Below are 14,453 nucleotides of genomic sequence, written 5' to 3'. Positions count from 1 at the left end.
GTAGAGAAGTTAACTAAATGCAATTGGGAATATTATGATATCCATAGTTTATTACTGAACAAGACTCATGGCTTAACTAAAGCCATTACCCCCAACCTGATACATATAATTGTATGCATGCCTTTCTTTTCTTTCCACATTAAACTAGAAACTAATTTCTTTCATCAAGGAGTAATCACTCCATCTCATCTATACATCTATTTTCAACCATAAAAACATTTACAAGGCCATTCTTCACTAGGAAAAAATACCTGGTTTTACCATCAGTTTATATCCATTCCTGAAGGTGAATTACCAGTTGCAGCAACAACTCAGAACAATAGTATATGTAGTAACAAAAGCTTTAATGAACTGGCACCTTGTTTGCTGACAAACATATGATCAGCTCTGGCTTAAAATCCAGAGGCAGTTGCTCCCTGTGAACACTGCCAAAATGTGCTGCAGCAAATTGCTTCTACTTCTGTTTAAGGACTGTGTCCTATCCAATCACACAGGCGGGAATAGTCTTATCCAAAGTATTGAGCTACTATAGGTGAGATGAAACCTGCTTTTTGTCTAAACTACTTGTTCAAGGAAATCAGATGTCCTGAGACAGACCAGAAACTTATCCTACACGTGGGAATTAACATAGTACAGATGTCTTAGTGTCCCTATAATGAGTAGAAGACAGATATTTTTCAAGCACAGTTCTCATTTTGAAGATACTAATTCTAAAAAAAAAAAAAAAAACAAACCTCAAAACCAGGGATGAAGATAGAAGCAAAATCACCTTGGGCTAGCAGATTGAAGGTTTTGCATTAAAGAGAATAAAACTGGACTCAGAAGTCTGACAATTTCAAGATGAACATTTGCTTATTCTTTATCTGAAATGTGACACATCCACTAACTGTGGAAAGACAGACAGTTGGAAAGTTTCTGATTAAGGTAAGAAATTATCTTTAAAACCCTAAATGCCCAAGCTCACCGCAGCATCATTAAGCTCAGTTTTTGGGGTGTTTATTTCTGGCACTTACTTGAATGAACGGAGAGCCTTGTCCCCTTTCCAAACTCTAGCTTTCCGTTGGCACCTATGGCGTTTCACTGTGACAAAGAGCTTTACCAAAAATGCTGGCAGTAGCTTTTGACTCAAAGGAGTTTTTTAACTTTGATGTATATACACCAATCTCCCAGGGTGTTTCTTCTCAAGCTTCCTAGACCAAAACCCTAGTAAAAATTCTCATGACAGTTCACTACTGGAAATCCCACTGCTGTGGGATCCTATCCCACCCAGCCAGTTCATACCTAGCACAGAGGTTGCATCCTTTTGTGATAACAGCAACTGCAGAAGTCAGAATAATTAACTGTAACCATGAAGATGGATAAGAAAAAGAAAGATAGGAATGGAAATTTTTATATAGCACTTCCCCCATCCACCTCAGTTAGTGCTTATCTTATGGCAGCTTGCACCAGCCTGCAACATTGAGGCACCTCACATCAAAACTCTTCATCCAATAGAGCCTAAACAAAACAATGATATTTCTTTACTTTGTGTTGTTTGTTTTTTTCAAGTGGCCCACATCCCCCAAATAGCACCAAAATGATGACCAGCCTTAAGCATTTATTCCTTTTTAAGATATGAGTTCACCTCTGTTCTCACATTCCCAAGTGGGGGGGCAGAATGGAGGGGAGAACAGGACCACAAACACTTTCATAATCTTCCTTTGTAACCAAAATTATAGACAGAGATTCTACAGAGCAACTCAGTCTTACTTTCTGCCTCTATTTTCATTCCAAGAGATGCACAAAAATTCCTAGAAACTGGCACTGCAACCCCAAAATTCAGTATTATCTCTTTCTTGTCTACACATGACTGGCTACACATCAGTAAACCTGAAAACTTACAAGCAAACATAACAGTGGAATGTAGTCAGATAATTCTTTATTCCTACATGTGTTTTTCTTCTTCTTCTTCTTCCATTATACTCACTTGGATTTACCTTCAGAAGAGTCCTTGTGCCAAAGCTACGTGCATTGCCACATCCAGCATTCCCACTGCCATGGAAGTTATTACCAAACCACCTCAAAATGCCACTCAGAACTCAGATTTAAAAACCTGTGGAAGCCACCGAATTCCAGGCAACTGCTGCTCAGTAGTTACTCTGGAATGATCAGGTTCTTTTGTGTTCTTCAGACTTACTTAAATTTGTTGTTAAGCTGTTCCTTGACCAAAGACAATTTTCTCAAAACCGATATATCACAACTGTAAGAAACCTTACAAAAACATAAGAAGCTTTACAAAAACCTGAACTTTAAACTTGCAGAGTTCTCTCAGCTTAAGCAAGGAGAATTACTTGTTTCAACCTGGTGCAAAACATGCCCTGTTCTTTAAAGGCAAATTCAGTCTATTACTTCCAAGATCTCAGTCTAGAAAAGTTTGAGACAACTACGTGCTTCTGCCCCCACCACTCTCTTGCTCAGAATTCTCTATTAGACTTTCACTGTAAAACTACAAAAGTATATAATTTTCTACTATGATGGGCACCCTGCAGAGCTGTACGGTCTGCTATAGTGATGTGATAATTAAAACACTGGAAGTACGTTAAAAGCAGTCTTAAGTCTTCAATTTGAATTAACAGGATACAGGATCAGAGCTGCTGAATTACTGAGAACAAGTACTGATTTAATCCTGTTTGTCTAGTTTAGCTGGAAACCAACAGATTTTATAGAGATGTTTTCCCCCATTGGACTTACTTGGAAGCACATGCAAATACATCCACTTTCAAATATGTGTCTTGATATGAACTGTTCAATGCTATGCCACCATGAAAGTACTTACAAAACAGCCAACTTGCACCTGATACACTATTTTAACTATTCAATACTAAAGAAGGTTCCAAGAAATGGTCTAAAATTCTCCCTTATCAGTTGTGGGACACTATAAATCTATTCCCAAACCTCAATAATTTTGCTAAAGCATCTTCAGAACCACCAGAGGCTTATTGCAATCCTATAGTAAGTGTTTCAGCTTAATATCTTGAAAGCATTAAACTTTGACAAAAGTTTGGTGTACACTTTTTGTTTCTTTCCTATATAGCTGTGTCTTAATAATAATTCTAATGAAATAGCTTAGGTTCCAGACTGGTTGACCTCCAAGCCAGATTCTGCCCATGGCCTCTCCACCCTATAGAGCAAAACCCCTTTTCTGCAGACACAGATGCAGTCATTTATCACAGGTCTACTCCTGCTGTATGGACAGCTGTATGATCCCTGCTATGATGGGGTTTCCTCCCTGCATGATGAATTCAGAACAGCTGACCCTATGTATAGTAACTTGCAAAGTACTAACCTTTCAAGCAGCTAGGGTTGTTAATTGCAGGTGAAGGCCATTTCCTTGTACTCAGTCATCTTTCTTATTCATTATGATTTTCTACTGAAAAATATAGGGAATAACCTCCTTGTATTGCTGAAGAAAAGCTAACATAAACCCTCTAGAGACCTCCCCTGGGCGCTCTTTTTATTTGCTTATTAAGGTCAGTCACTTCTCTTACAACATTAGTGTAGCCTTTACTTTACTGGGGTTTGAGTACTTACAGTCTCATTTCTTTCTAAATAAGGTTTGCATCATTAACACCCCAAATATTTTACAAAGTGTTGTCAAAAACAGTGACCTAGAATTTATGACTCTCAACAACAAATAAAAATCATGTTTTTAAGTAATAGTTTTCAGGGATTTTGCAGGAACTAATTTTATAAGAGATCCAAGAAGGAAATAAAAATGTCAGATATAATAAATAAGGATAAAAAAACTTGAATTACATATGAACTCTGTTAGTGTTTCTAGACTCCAATATATAGATATCTATATAGTTATCATCAAGTTGCAGTTTGCGTATGCCAGAAAAGATGGATTTACACAATTGAGCCTGTAGAATTATGTGTATTTCTCATATTTAAGAAGAAATAATTTATCTTTTAGGCAAAAAAATAAAAAACAGGGGGAAAAGGTCAGAAATACTTACACCGAGTGGGTTTTAGTGTCAGATATACCCCCTTGACAAAAATTAAGTTGATATTTGCCACAAGTATTTTCACTAGTACAGAAAGCTTTGCAAAAAACCCTTTGAATTTAAAGTAAAAACAACAATAAAAAAAAAAAAGAACAGACTGAAACATCTGAAGATTTTTTCATTTCGTGAGTTAGTTCCATTTTTCTCAAATTGCTGATGTACAGAAAAGAAGCATTGTAGGTTTTTATTCTCCATTTTTCCTTTCTCAAATATAACTTCAAATTCTTCCCCAGAGGACAAACCTTCCTGCACTGTGTTTCTGTCTATAAACAGGCTGCAGCTTTCAAACCCTTTCTAATATAAGACTGGACTGGCAATCACAATCAGTTTGTCCAGGCAGAAAGCAGGCCTGAATTTACAGAATGACATCAAACTGAAAACACATGATTTGGTAGCAAAGATCTCAGTTAATACTGGTCTTGAAAAAGTACACACAGCTGGCTAATTTAACTTTATTTTAAGTTAATTTCATTTAAATGCACAGGGGGAAATATGATCTATTTTTCTCATATCTGTCTATTTGCAGTGGTTTTTCCCAGTCTTTCTTACCTGGCTGCACTTTCTGTTCTGAATGTCACCTCTGGGAAGCTGCTTCATTGCTATATTAGGGAACAGGTTTGAAAAAACTTACTGTAAGCAGGACTTAACTGATTACCTTCCTTTTACTTCACGCAACTGGCTGCTATAGTTAGCAGGGAAGTGATTTCTGCTCCTGTATATGTTTGGGAATTTTAAATGGAAGAAAGGCCCTTGGAAATACCATCCTCATATTTCGTTAGCTAAAAATGAGCAGCTTACCTGAATGGACTCTTAGATGTATTCCACACATGAATATGAACTTCTCAGTGATTACGCCCACAGCAGCTCAGTCCTTTACAAAAACTCGACTTCCATACTCTAGTGAAATTTAAGATGCTTTCATTGCACATTATGAGTTTTAGCTATTTCTTACCACATAGAGGTATTGACAATTTTTATTTTAAAGCAACTTGGCAGTTACACACAGGGATTAAATATTCGAAGCCATGAAAAAATCCATAAAAATGAACAGCATCTAAAAAAACAGCCACATCTCTTTGGTGAGAAAAGGTAACTGACATGATTAAATAATAATCCTTCAGTAACTTTCAATTACTTAATATGTGCAGATTTCTTTAGAGCAAAAAAGAACATTTATTCTAAAACTTTTACTTTTCTCATGAATGCAATCTTTCTTTCTGTGTCACACTCCATAGAGAAGAACAAACATTTTGAATGGATATTCAGCGTCAGCTGAAAAAAAAATCCAGGGATCTCTTCCAGAATAGCTTAGTCAATCAATTCCACTCCAAATAAGCAACTTCAATCACATTTACTTGCAGCAAGAGAAAGAATAAAAAAAATAGAATCAGCAGCTGATCAGATTTTTTCTTGGGTAACAAACAGCAGGGATTATGTTTTTACTCAGAGTTACAGTGGCTGAAATGAAGAGTATATGTGGTTCCCGTGCAGCAGTAAGTTCCCTTCCAATCCCTAGAATCACAGTGTAACACCACTTCACAAAAGTAATCTCTTCTTACCACATCCAGATCAATTTTTATCTGTTAAGTCAGCCATAGCACAATTTGCATTTGGAGTTTTTCTTTCAGTGCCATTCCCAGGTTCCAAAAGTACTGTACAACATAATGAGGAGGGAAGGAAATAAAGGAGGGAGGGAGGAAGAAATGAAGGAGAAAAGAATTACTATTGTTAAATTGTAAGTTTAGTAGTGGGAAATCTTTGTGTCTGTCCATGCAAAAATGATTTATATACAAATCGTTAGCTTTCCAAGCTGCTCTGTATGTGCAATCCCTACTAAAGTCAAAGATTTTCAACTAAAAGATGGCTGAGGTGTGGGGAAGAAAAACTGCCCAGTTCATTATAGAATGGAAAGCAGCCTATGAAATCAATCAACAGTTTTAAGCACCTCACCCAGAGTTCCAAATACACAAACTAATTCAACAAATGGAAACTCTCCCACTGATGCTGCTATGAAATATATAAATGGAACAGAATTAAAAGCAAAACCAGACCAATTCTGTCTTTCTAAGTCATTCTGTCCTCCTCCAAGTCCCTGCAGCACTGGGGTACATAAGAAGTTTAAAGGAATTAAATTTCTCTCTCCTATTTCAGATATAGTGGACACCAAAGGACGAGTAGTTTTACCAGAGTCCTGTAGCAAGTGACCATCTCTAAGGTCAGTCCTTTACCATCTACCCTCCCCTTGATTGACTGAACTAAACCCGATTGCGTCTGTTCAAGAGCACACCCCTTGGTATAAGCATTATTGTGACTGCAGTATACCTAACGAAGAGAAGGTTTCCAATGAGTGGCATCCTGAATTCCCAGTTCAATGAAACTAAAGGAGTATTATATACACAGGTTTGTGGTATGCAAAATTCCTGGCCAACAGCAAACACTTACCTGTTTCCAGAAACAGCCAGGTCTGTAGGCAGAACTTGATGGAACTGATGCAGCTTGGTCCTTCCACAGCAAGAAATGCCTCTGCAGAAAACCTCACAATTCAAAAGCGCGGAGACCCTCTCCAGAAGAACACAGCTCCTGAGTGTATCTCATCTGTAGCTTTCCTAGATGCAACAATCTGCCCTACAATTCCTTTGTTACAGGGCATGAGACACTTTGGCACTTGTATTCGTCCAGCTTCTTATCAGCCTCTTCATTGCCTGAAGCCAGAAAGTCTGTTCTGCATTCCTTGCTGTTTCAGACTTCCTCCATGTTTAGTAAGACATCCATACCTTCCAAAGACCCTAGCCTGCTTTAGCCATGACAGTTTTTCAGGTCACACATGCATCCCTTAATCCCAGCAAGACATCTTTCCTCCAGCCTAGGACATTCTGACCACTGTGTTTCTTGAATAGTTTACAAATTAAAGCTCTCTTAGAAATACTAATGACTTTCAAACACAGTGCTGTGTTTCCTGTATTCGACTCCATTTCTACTGTTGCAAATCACTTACAACTGTACAACTGTTTTAGCTTGTGTCCTCTTTGAATCTCAATTCAGCTATTCATCTTTTTTCACCTGTGCATTTCTGGCACTGGGCTTTCTAAAGCCTCTATATCACATAGTAGGGCTTTCATCTGCACCTGCTGGCAAGGCAAGAATGCAAATGAAGAGTAAAGAGGTTTAATTTGTGGTATGTGCAGAGACAACACTTATTATGGGGCTTGGGTGTTTGTGTTTTTTTTTTCATTTGACCTATTTACTGGATTTCATCAAATCAAAATTGTTGTAAGAACAATAAACATTTTGACCAGCAGGTAGCAGGAGAGATCAAGGAAAGAAATTCAGTTTACATCAATATATCGAATTTTATCAGAAACTTTTTAGTATTTTGGGGATGCAGAACAGACAGGTCAGATTATGCCCAGCAGAATGCAGGAATATATTTATTATATTGTATTGTTAATGCTTTATAAGAAAACAGAATAATTCAGCTGTACAAAAAGCTATTTAATATTTACAATTCTTATGCAGTTTGATATTGTTTAAAGTAATAACAAGAAAATCCTCAGTTTATGTCCTTAAAAAAATCTATAAAATAAATAATCTAAAAATATCTACCAGAAAGTGAAATAAAGCTTGGTTTACCATCACAATTATAAAGTTTAAATTGAAAAGAATATACTCATGGAATTTGATTTTAAAAAAAAGAGGGAGGGGGGAAGGAATTTTTCACCTCATTTAATTACTTTTAATTACCTTTACCAAATTAAAATTCCCAGAAATTTTGGGGTTTGCCTTGGGTATCTTTTTAAGTATATGTATGCTCTTCATTCCAAATGCAACCCTTGCACAAAAGGATCCAAGCACATGCAGTAATAATCACAGAGATAACTCTTACATTGATCTGGGTTTTACAGTAGTAAGAAATAAGCATCATTAGCCACATTACATCCAGACCCATTTTAAGAGCAACTTACAGCAAACTTTCCTACTCACCTTTGGCAAGAACCCCAGGTCAGGTTAAAGACTGGATGGTGAGAAGTATTCTACCCTTAACAGACAGTGGGACATTGCCTGAAAAGAAGTAAGAAACAAGGTTTTCTGCAAGGGTAAGATTGAGGCTTTGATATGTGTATGTTCATGGGGCTGAGTTGGAAATGGGATCAGATAGGTGTTCTTTTTTTTTTTTTTTTACATATGGTTGGAGTAAATATGTGTGTTGTAACAGTTTGCCAGAGGACACAAAATCTTGTGTGTCATTTGAGGCTGGTCTAAGCACTTTTCTCTGGCAGCCTACGCACAGATTTTTATATTTTTCCTGAACTTCTCCATTAACTTCTCCCTTTCTGTGACATTCTTATTGGCTCTGAGAAAGCCGAGACACTAAAGGAATGAGACTGGGAGTCCTGCCTTGTGCAGCCAGAGCCTTTCTGGCTATAAGCTTTGCCCTCCTTTGTGCCTTGTGGGGGGCTGGGCACTGAAACCTTAGAGTTATTTAATCTTGCTAGGGGCATCCCCGTGTAATTCTGCAGAAGCAGGAAATGTATAGACTGAAAGCATAAACATTCCTCTCCCCATATACAAAAAAAAAGAGATAAAATGCAAAATATTCTCCCTGCTATTCAGTTTTCCTTGTTCTTAATGACGCTTTTCCATTTAAACTTTTTGGAAAGATGTTTATTCACTTAGGTTGTTTTTAATGTTTTCTGCCACAGGAGAGAGCTATCACCATTCTGACTTGCTTGGGAACAAGTGACACACAGGTGTTAGATAACATACTCTATCTGTGAGGTCCATCAAGGCCTCACATCAAAATGAGAAAGGGTGTGAATCAGAAACTAAAACCAAACAAATGAAAAACCCCACAACACAACAGCAATTGTACAGAAGAGGTGAGGCAATGAAGGTATTCAGACAGTACTCTGACACATGCCTGACCTTTACCTACAAAGACAAAAATTTCCTAGTCCCCTGAGGCACATACTTTTGTTATGTAACTTAGCATGACCCAGACCTGCTTGATAGATCCTTAGGCCCAGAGGTGAGAATGGAGAGGACTGCATCATAGAGAAGAGCCATGAACATGGAAAGAAAGACAGAAGTCCACAGACTCTGCAGTTTGGATATATGCACTTCAGAGGGACCTGGATAGGCTGGATGGATGGGCTGAGGCCAATACTATGACCTTCAACAAGGCCAAGTGTTGAGTCCTGCACTTGGGTCACAACAACCCCATGCAATGCTACAGGCTTGGGGAGGAGTGGCTGGAAAGTTGCCCAGTGGAAAAGGACCAGGGGGTGCTGATTGACAGCTGGCTGAACACGAGCCAGCAGTGTGCCCAGGTGGCCAAGGCGGCCAACAGTATTCTGGCCTGCATCAGGAATAGTGCAGCCAGCAGGGCTAGAGAAGTGATTGTCCCACTGTACTTGGCACTGGTGAGGCCACACCTTGAGTACTGTGTTCAATTTTGGGTGCCACAGTATAAGAAGGACACTGAGGTGCTAGAGAGGGTCCAGAGAAGGGAAACGGAGCTGGTGAAGGGTCTTGAGAATAAATCTTATGAGGAGCAGCTGAGGGACTTGGAGTTGTTTAGTCTCAAGAGAAGGAGTCTGAGGGGAGACCTTATTGCTCTCTACAACTACCTGAAAGGAGGTTGTAGCCAGGTGGGCATTGGTCTCTTCTCACAAGTTAAAACCAATAGGACAAGAGGAAATGGTGTCAAGTTCCGCCAGAAGAGGTTTAGGTTAGACATTAGGAAAAGCTTCTACACTGAAAGGGTTATCAAAGACTGGAACAGGCTGCCCATGGAAGTGGTTGAATCACCATCCTTGGATGTATTTAAAAGCCATCTAGATATGATTTGGAAGTGGGCCTGGTAGAGTTAGATAACGGTTGGACTTGATGATCTTAAAGGTCTTTTCCAACCATAACAATTCTATGGTTCTATATGGAGGGAGATGTTCACGTCAGCTGTTTCCAGGCTCTGACACTGGGTGGAGAGAGAATATTGTTTCAAGGGACTTAAGAGCAAGCTTCTATTTGGGTGAATGGATCTCTGGAGGTTGTTCTTATTCTGAAAAGAACAACAGTGTTGGGAGCAGTTTCTGAACTTTAGGCCAGACTTAAGTTTGAAGAATACTTCCTTAGACAAAAACTGTGTAGTCAGAGGGACAGGAGGGAAAGGTCAAACCCCAGTCATTGCTACTGACTTTAGAATCATTTTCTGTGCTATAAAAACACTCATTTATGCCTTTGATTAACTACTAGCCCTGCACTGGACAAATCTTATTTTCCCACATGCACATCAATGAAACAGTAAAGGGGTGGTTATCTCTGCTATCAAACATCTAACACTTAGCTGCCCATCTAAGCTACTACAGTATTTGTTTGCTGTAGCTTCTTAGTGATTACTAAAGTACCTTTTGTGCACAGTTCTGCCCTCAGGCTCCTTCTTCCCTCTCCTTTTTTACAGAGACACTGAACACTGTCCTTTGCTGTCAAAGCTCGCTGTGTGATCTCATCCTGTCATCCTCTTGTCTGGCCTCAGCTTGGCCTCCTGACAAAAGCAAAAGTAGCTACAAGAGCAATGGAGTCCAGTAGCTCGATAAAGTATCTTTTAAAAAATATTTCAGAACAGAAAATTATTCACTCTCTTTTTCATTTTCTTATTTTTTTTTTAAACATTCTAATCTGTGAGGTCTGTTTTACTTGAATAGCAGACCTTAAAATAAATTTACCAGATAACTTAAAATCTCCTAGAGGAAGGACAAAAGAGCAGATATCATGCTCGGAAAATGTTCGAGCAAGCACTATTCAAAAAGAAGGTCTTCAGGCTTAAGGAAGAAAGAATAGAATATGCAAACTCCCATACACTCTTGTACTAAGAGCGATCAAAGTTGCTGGAGTCTGAAAGCAAATCAGCAGGCAGCTAACCTGCTGGGCCATTCCCTATAGGTGTCACAACAAGGCAAAGGAACTTGCAGTGGAAGGTTTGGGGAGCAGCTGACACTGAAAGAGACACATATTTTTAAAGGCTTTGTGATTTGTCACAGGACAGATAGCAGAGGTGATATGGTGTAATGCAGTGCCCTTGGTGTAGTAGTAGCGGTATTGCTTTCTGTAATCATTTTAAGAGAACTTGAAGGCTGAATATTTCTGTACACTTCAACGTACCCCACTTATTTGTCTGTCTAATCAGACATTGCTTACCTGACATTGTTTTCAAGAAATTTCAGATTGTGTTCAGGCTCTGGAAGCTTAACTTGCCATATTAGCTGAGTTTCTGCTGTCTGTCTGCAACATTTCCCCTGAGCTTGCTCAGAACAGACTTCACTCAGGAGCTATGGGCTTCAGCTCCCTACAGCACGCCCCACACCAACAGTACTGAAACTGAGGTTCAGTTCTCCTCCATCTCTCATAGTGAGAAATGGCAAAGAGTATTCAAGCCTTTGTGCGGTCTTCTCACATCCCATGCTGCATTTTTTGTCTTTTGTTAAGTATCTCATGACTTATCTTCTTGTGCTTTATTTGACTGTTATTGCTCCTGACCACTCTATCTGCAACTATAGGGCAAGACAAGCTGCTTTTTTCCCTGACTGAATTGCACTGTTAATGTGCAATTTATTTCTCCTATCCAAATATTTATACTCCTAACCTAGGTTTTCTTCTTTGAAATTTCTAGGTAAACGTTGTGTATGACAAAGATATCACAGAAATACAGAATGATCGAGATTGGAAGGGACCTGTGGAGGTCATCTGGTCTCCTCTGCTCAAGCAGAACTATCTAGACTATCTGTTTGATGAGGACAGGGTCCAGCTGGCTTTCGAATATCTCCAGGGATAGTGACTCCACCCCTGGAGATATTCAAAGGCTGTCTGAACACAATCAAATATGGACACAATTAAATCTGTAGGAGAATATTGACAGTGCTATTCAAATGTTTTGTACTAAAGAGTTCTACTTATCATCATCCTCAATTATTCTGATATCATCAGATCACTTATGGGACATTGTGTTTTTTCCTATTTAGGGATAATTCTAAATCCAAGGTGTTGATTTTAACAGAGGATATTTTACTATGGAGCACAATTTCTTTAGAAAAGCTTTTTCTTAGCTCATATCAGCTGGGAGAGCTGCAGAGTCTGTCCTCTTCTATGGAAGTAGCCACACCAACACAGTCTTACTATTGGGCTGTACAAAAGCTCCCTGTTACGTTTTTTCTTCTGCAAACAATGATACTCTTCTGTTTTCCTAAGCTGCATGTTCTGCATTGGCTCAAAATTACAGATTTGCAACTGTAAAGTGAAAAGCCACTGCTAGTAGGAAGCAATCAGGAAGTCACAATGACAGAAAATATGACACAGGGGCTCTTTCCTAGCTTACACTAAAATAATTAGTCCTAGACAACTCCTGACAGGGGAAATGGTTCAAATAAAAAAATCCAGCAAAATCTGTCTTTAAGTTTAAAAGCTGGAAAGGGGTTGTGTGTCTGTACATTATGTGCTCCTTCCAGCTGGATTTTGTGGTCTGTTATGGTACTGCCTTTCCCATTAACATCCCTTCTCTACACAATGGCTGCCTACATGCCAAAATTCCTCACTGGCTACAGATAACTCTCTTCTCCCCAAGGGTGTATTTATGCACTTTGTTCCCTCTTTCCTCTCTTATCCACAGTTAGTCTAAAACAGCATAGGTTGCTTTTTGCCACAGAAGACTAATCTTTTCCCTCCCGAAGAAGGCCGGACTCAACCAAACAAATAGTTTTCTCCAGATAAAGTGAAAAAAGTCGACTGCACCCACTTTGGCTACTGTATGAGGATGCCTGGGCTGTCTTCAGTACCCATCCTTGGCTTCATGTCTCAGATTTATTTTGGCTAGCTGTGATACTGCCCTCATTTCACACACTCTGACCTGAAATAAAATCTTAGGGGAGCCACAGGCCTAGCCACCAGGCTAGCCCACTCCAATAAGGACTAATTCTGCTCACTGTGGGTGGGTGATAGACTGTGGTAAGAGACTGATGCATGAGTATTCCCTACTTCTTATGATCCACAGAGCTAATGACTTCAAACCATCTTCTCAAAGACACCAGTTTCTCTTTTTTTGACTGAGACCTAGATAACAAAGACTTGGGTAATGGACATTTTAGGGGGTTAGTGAGGGCATAGATGTTCCCACACTGACTGTGCACTGACTGTTCCCAGTGCTGCACAGGGAGGTCTGAAAAATCTGACCATGGAGGTATCACTCAGGTCATGAATCTCTTCATGATGGAAGAAAGGGCTCTGGTGTCCTACATCAATGTCGATGGGTGATTGAAACAATAGAAACTGATGTCTTTATCTGGCTGATAAATTTCTGTATGAGTTAATGCTGTCCCTCACTAGTTACACATTTCTAGATCTCTCTTTTTGCTTATGCAGTGTTGCAGGATTTTAATTTTGCTAAAGCTCTCAGGCACAAATCAGGAAAATGTCATTCCTGGATTTGCACAGAGACACAGAAATGGTACTCCCAGTCTGAGTCTTGCCTGAGAGACTGGGAAAAGGCACGGAGTGCAAGATAAAGAGGTTCAGGATGTCATCAGAAAATCAGGATAAAAATACTGGTGAATGGCTCCCCCTGGTTTACATTATGGTGGTAGAATGCACTAAAGCATTTTACTGGTTTCAGATTTGCCATTTAAGTTTCACTTATCTTCTGCACAGGGTGAGGGTCTTCCTCTAGGTTTCTGCAGGTTCTGAGGGACTAAGCTGACAAAGCTTAATTAAATGGATCTTAGTCTGTACTCTGTAGAGCCTGTCTTGAAGCTAGCAGCAACTCAGTCAGTATGTGAAAAACCCTATTTCCCCTTCAGGATGTGGTTAACTTGTTTTTCAAAACAAGGGGGACTTAATCTTGCATGGTGCAACTGAGTCATAAATGTTGACCACAGCATCCTGCCTATTGCTTGTGAGAGAAAGATGAGTTGGTGAATGTGTGTGTTGGGGTCTTTTGACCCATAACCAAGTTGCTATGGAAATTATCCCTCCAACAAACCACCATACATTATTTCCTGTTGGCTTCTTCCTGATATCAATAAGTGGAAAAAAACAACATGTTTTCTTCACCTCTGATATGTGTATTTTCCTTCCTCATGCTCATATCAAGCTGCCTCTTAACTGATTTCTCCTTAGACATGTGTCTCTTTTTGCTATGATGCAAAATATCTTTCTGGGGTCTCTTCAAAGTGATCTGAAAGACCAGACCTCATTCAAATCCCTTAAGTCCAGAATTCATGGCCCTCCTGAAGCTTTTAAATGTGCCAAAGAGCATTCCACTTCCCTGTACAAAGTCCAGAAAAGACAAATTCAGCCAGCCGGAAATCTAGGTTATCTGTATTTTTAATGCCACTGGTCATTAAGACATCTGGACTTCAGCAA

General features: G+C 39.2%; 1 protein-coding gene across 1 annotated transcript in view; it reads right to left on the bottom strand.

Moving 5' to 3' along the window:
• Window positions 1-14,453, bottom strand: part of LOC309681226 (M1-specific T cell receptor alpha chain-like) — a gene marked incomplete at its 5' end in the record, with an annotated part of 236,063 nt that overhangs the window by 53,358 nt on the left and 168,252 nt on the right. The gene's annotated exons all lie outside the window — the stretch shown is intronic.

This window comes from Vanellus vanellus (genome assembly GCF_965231255.1).
Source record: "Vanellus vanellus genome assembly, chromosome: 24".
Classification (NCBI taxonomy): domain Eukaryota; kingdom Metazoa; phylum Chordata; class Aves; order Charadriiformes; family Charadriidae; genus Vanellus; species Vanellus vanellus.
This window is presented reverse-complemented; position numbering and strand designations above follow the sequence as displayed.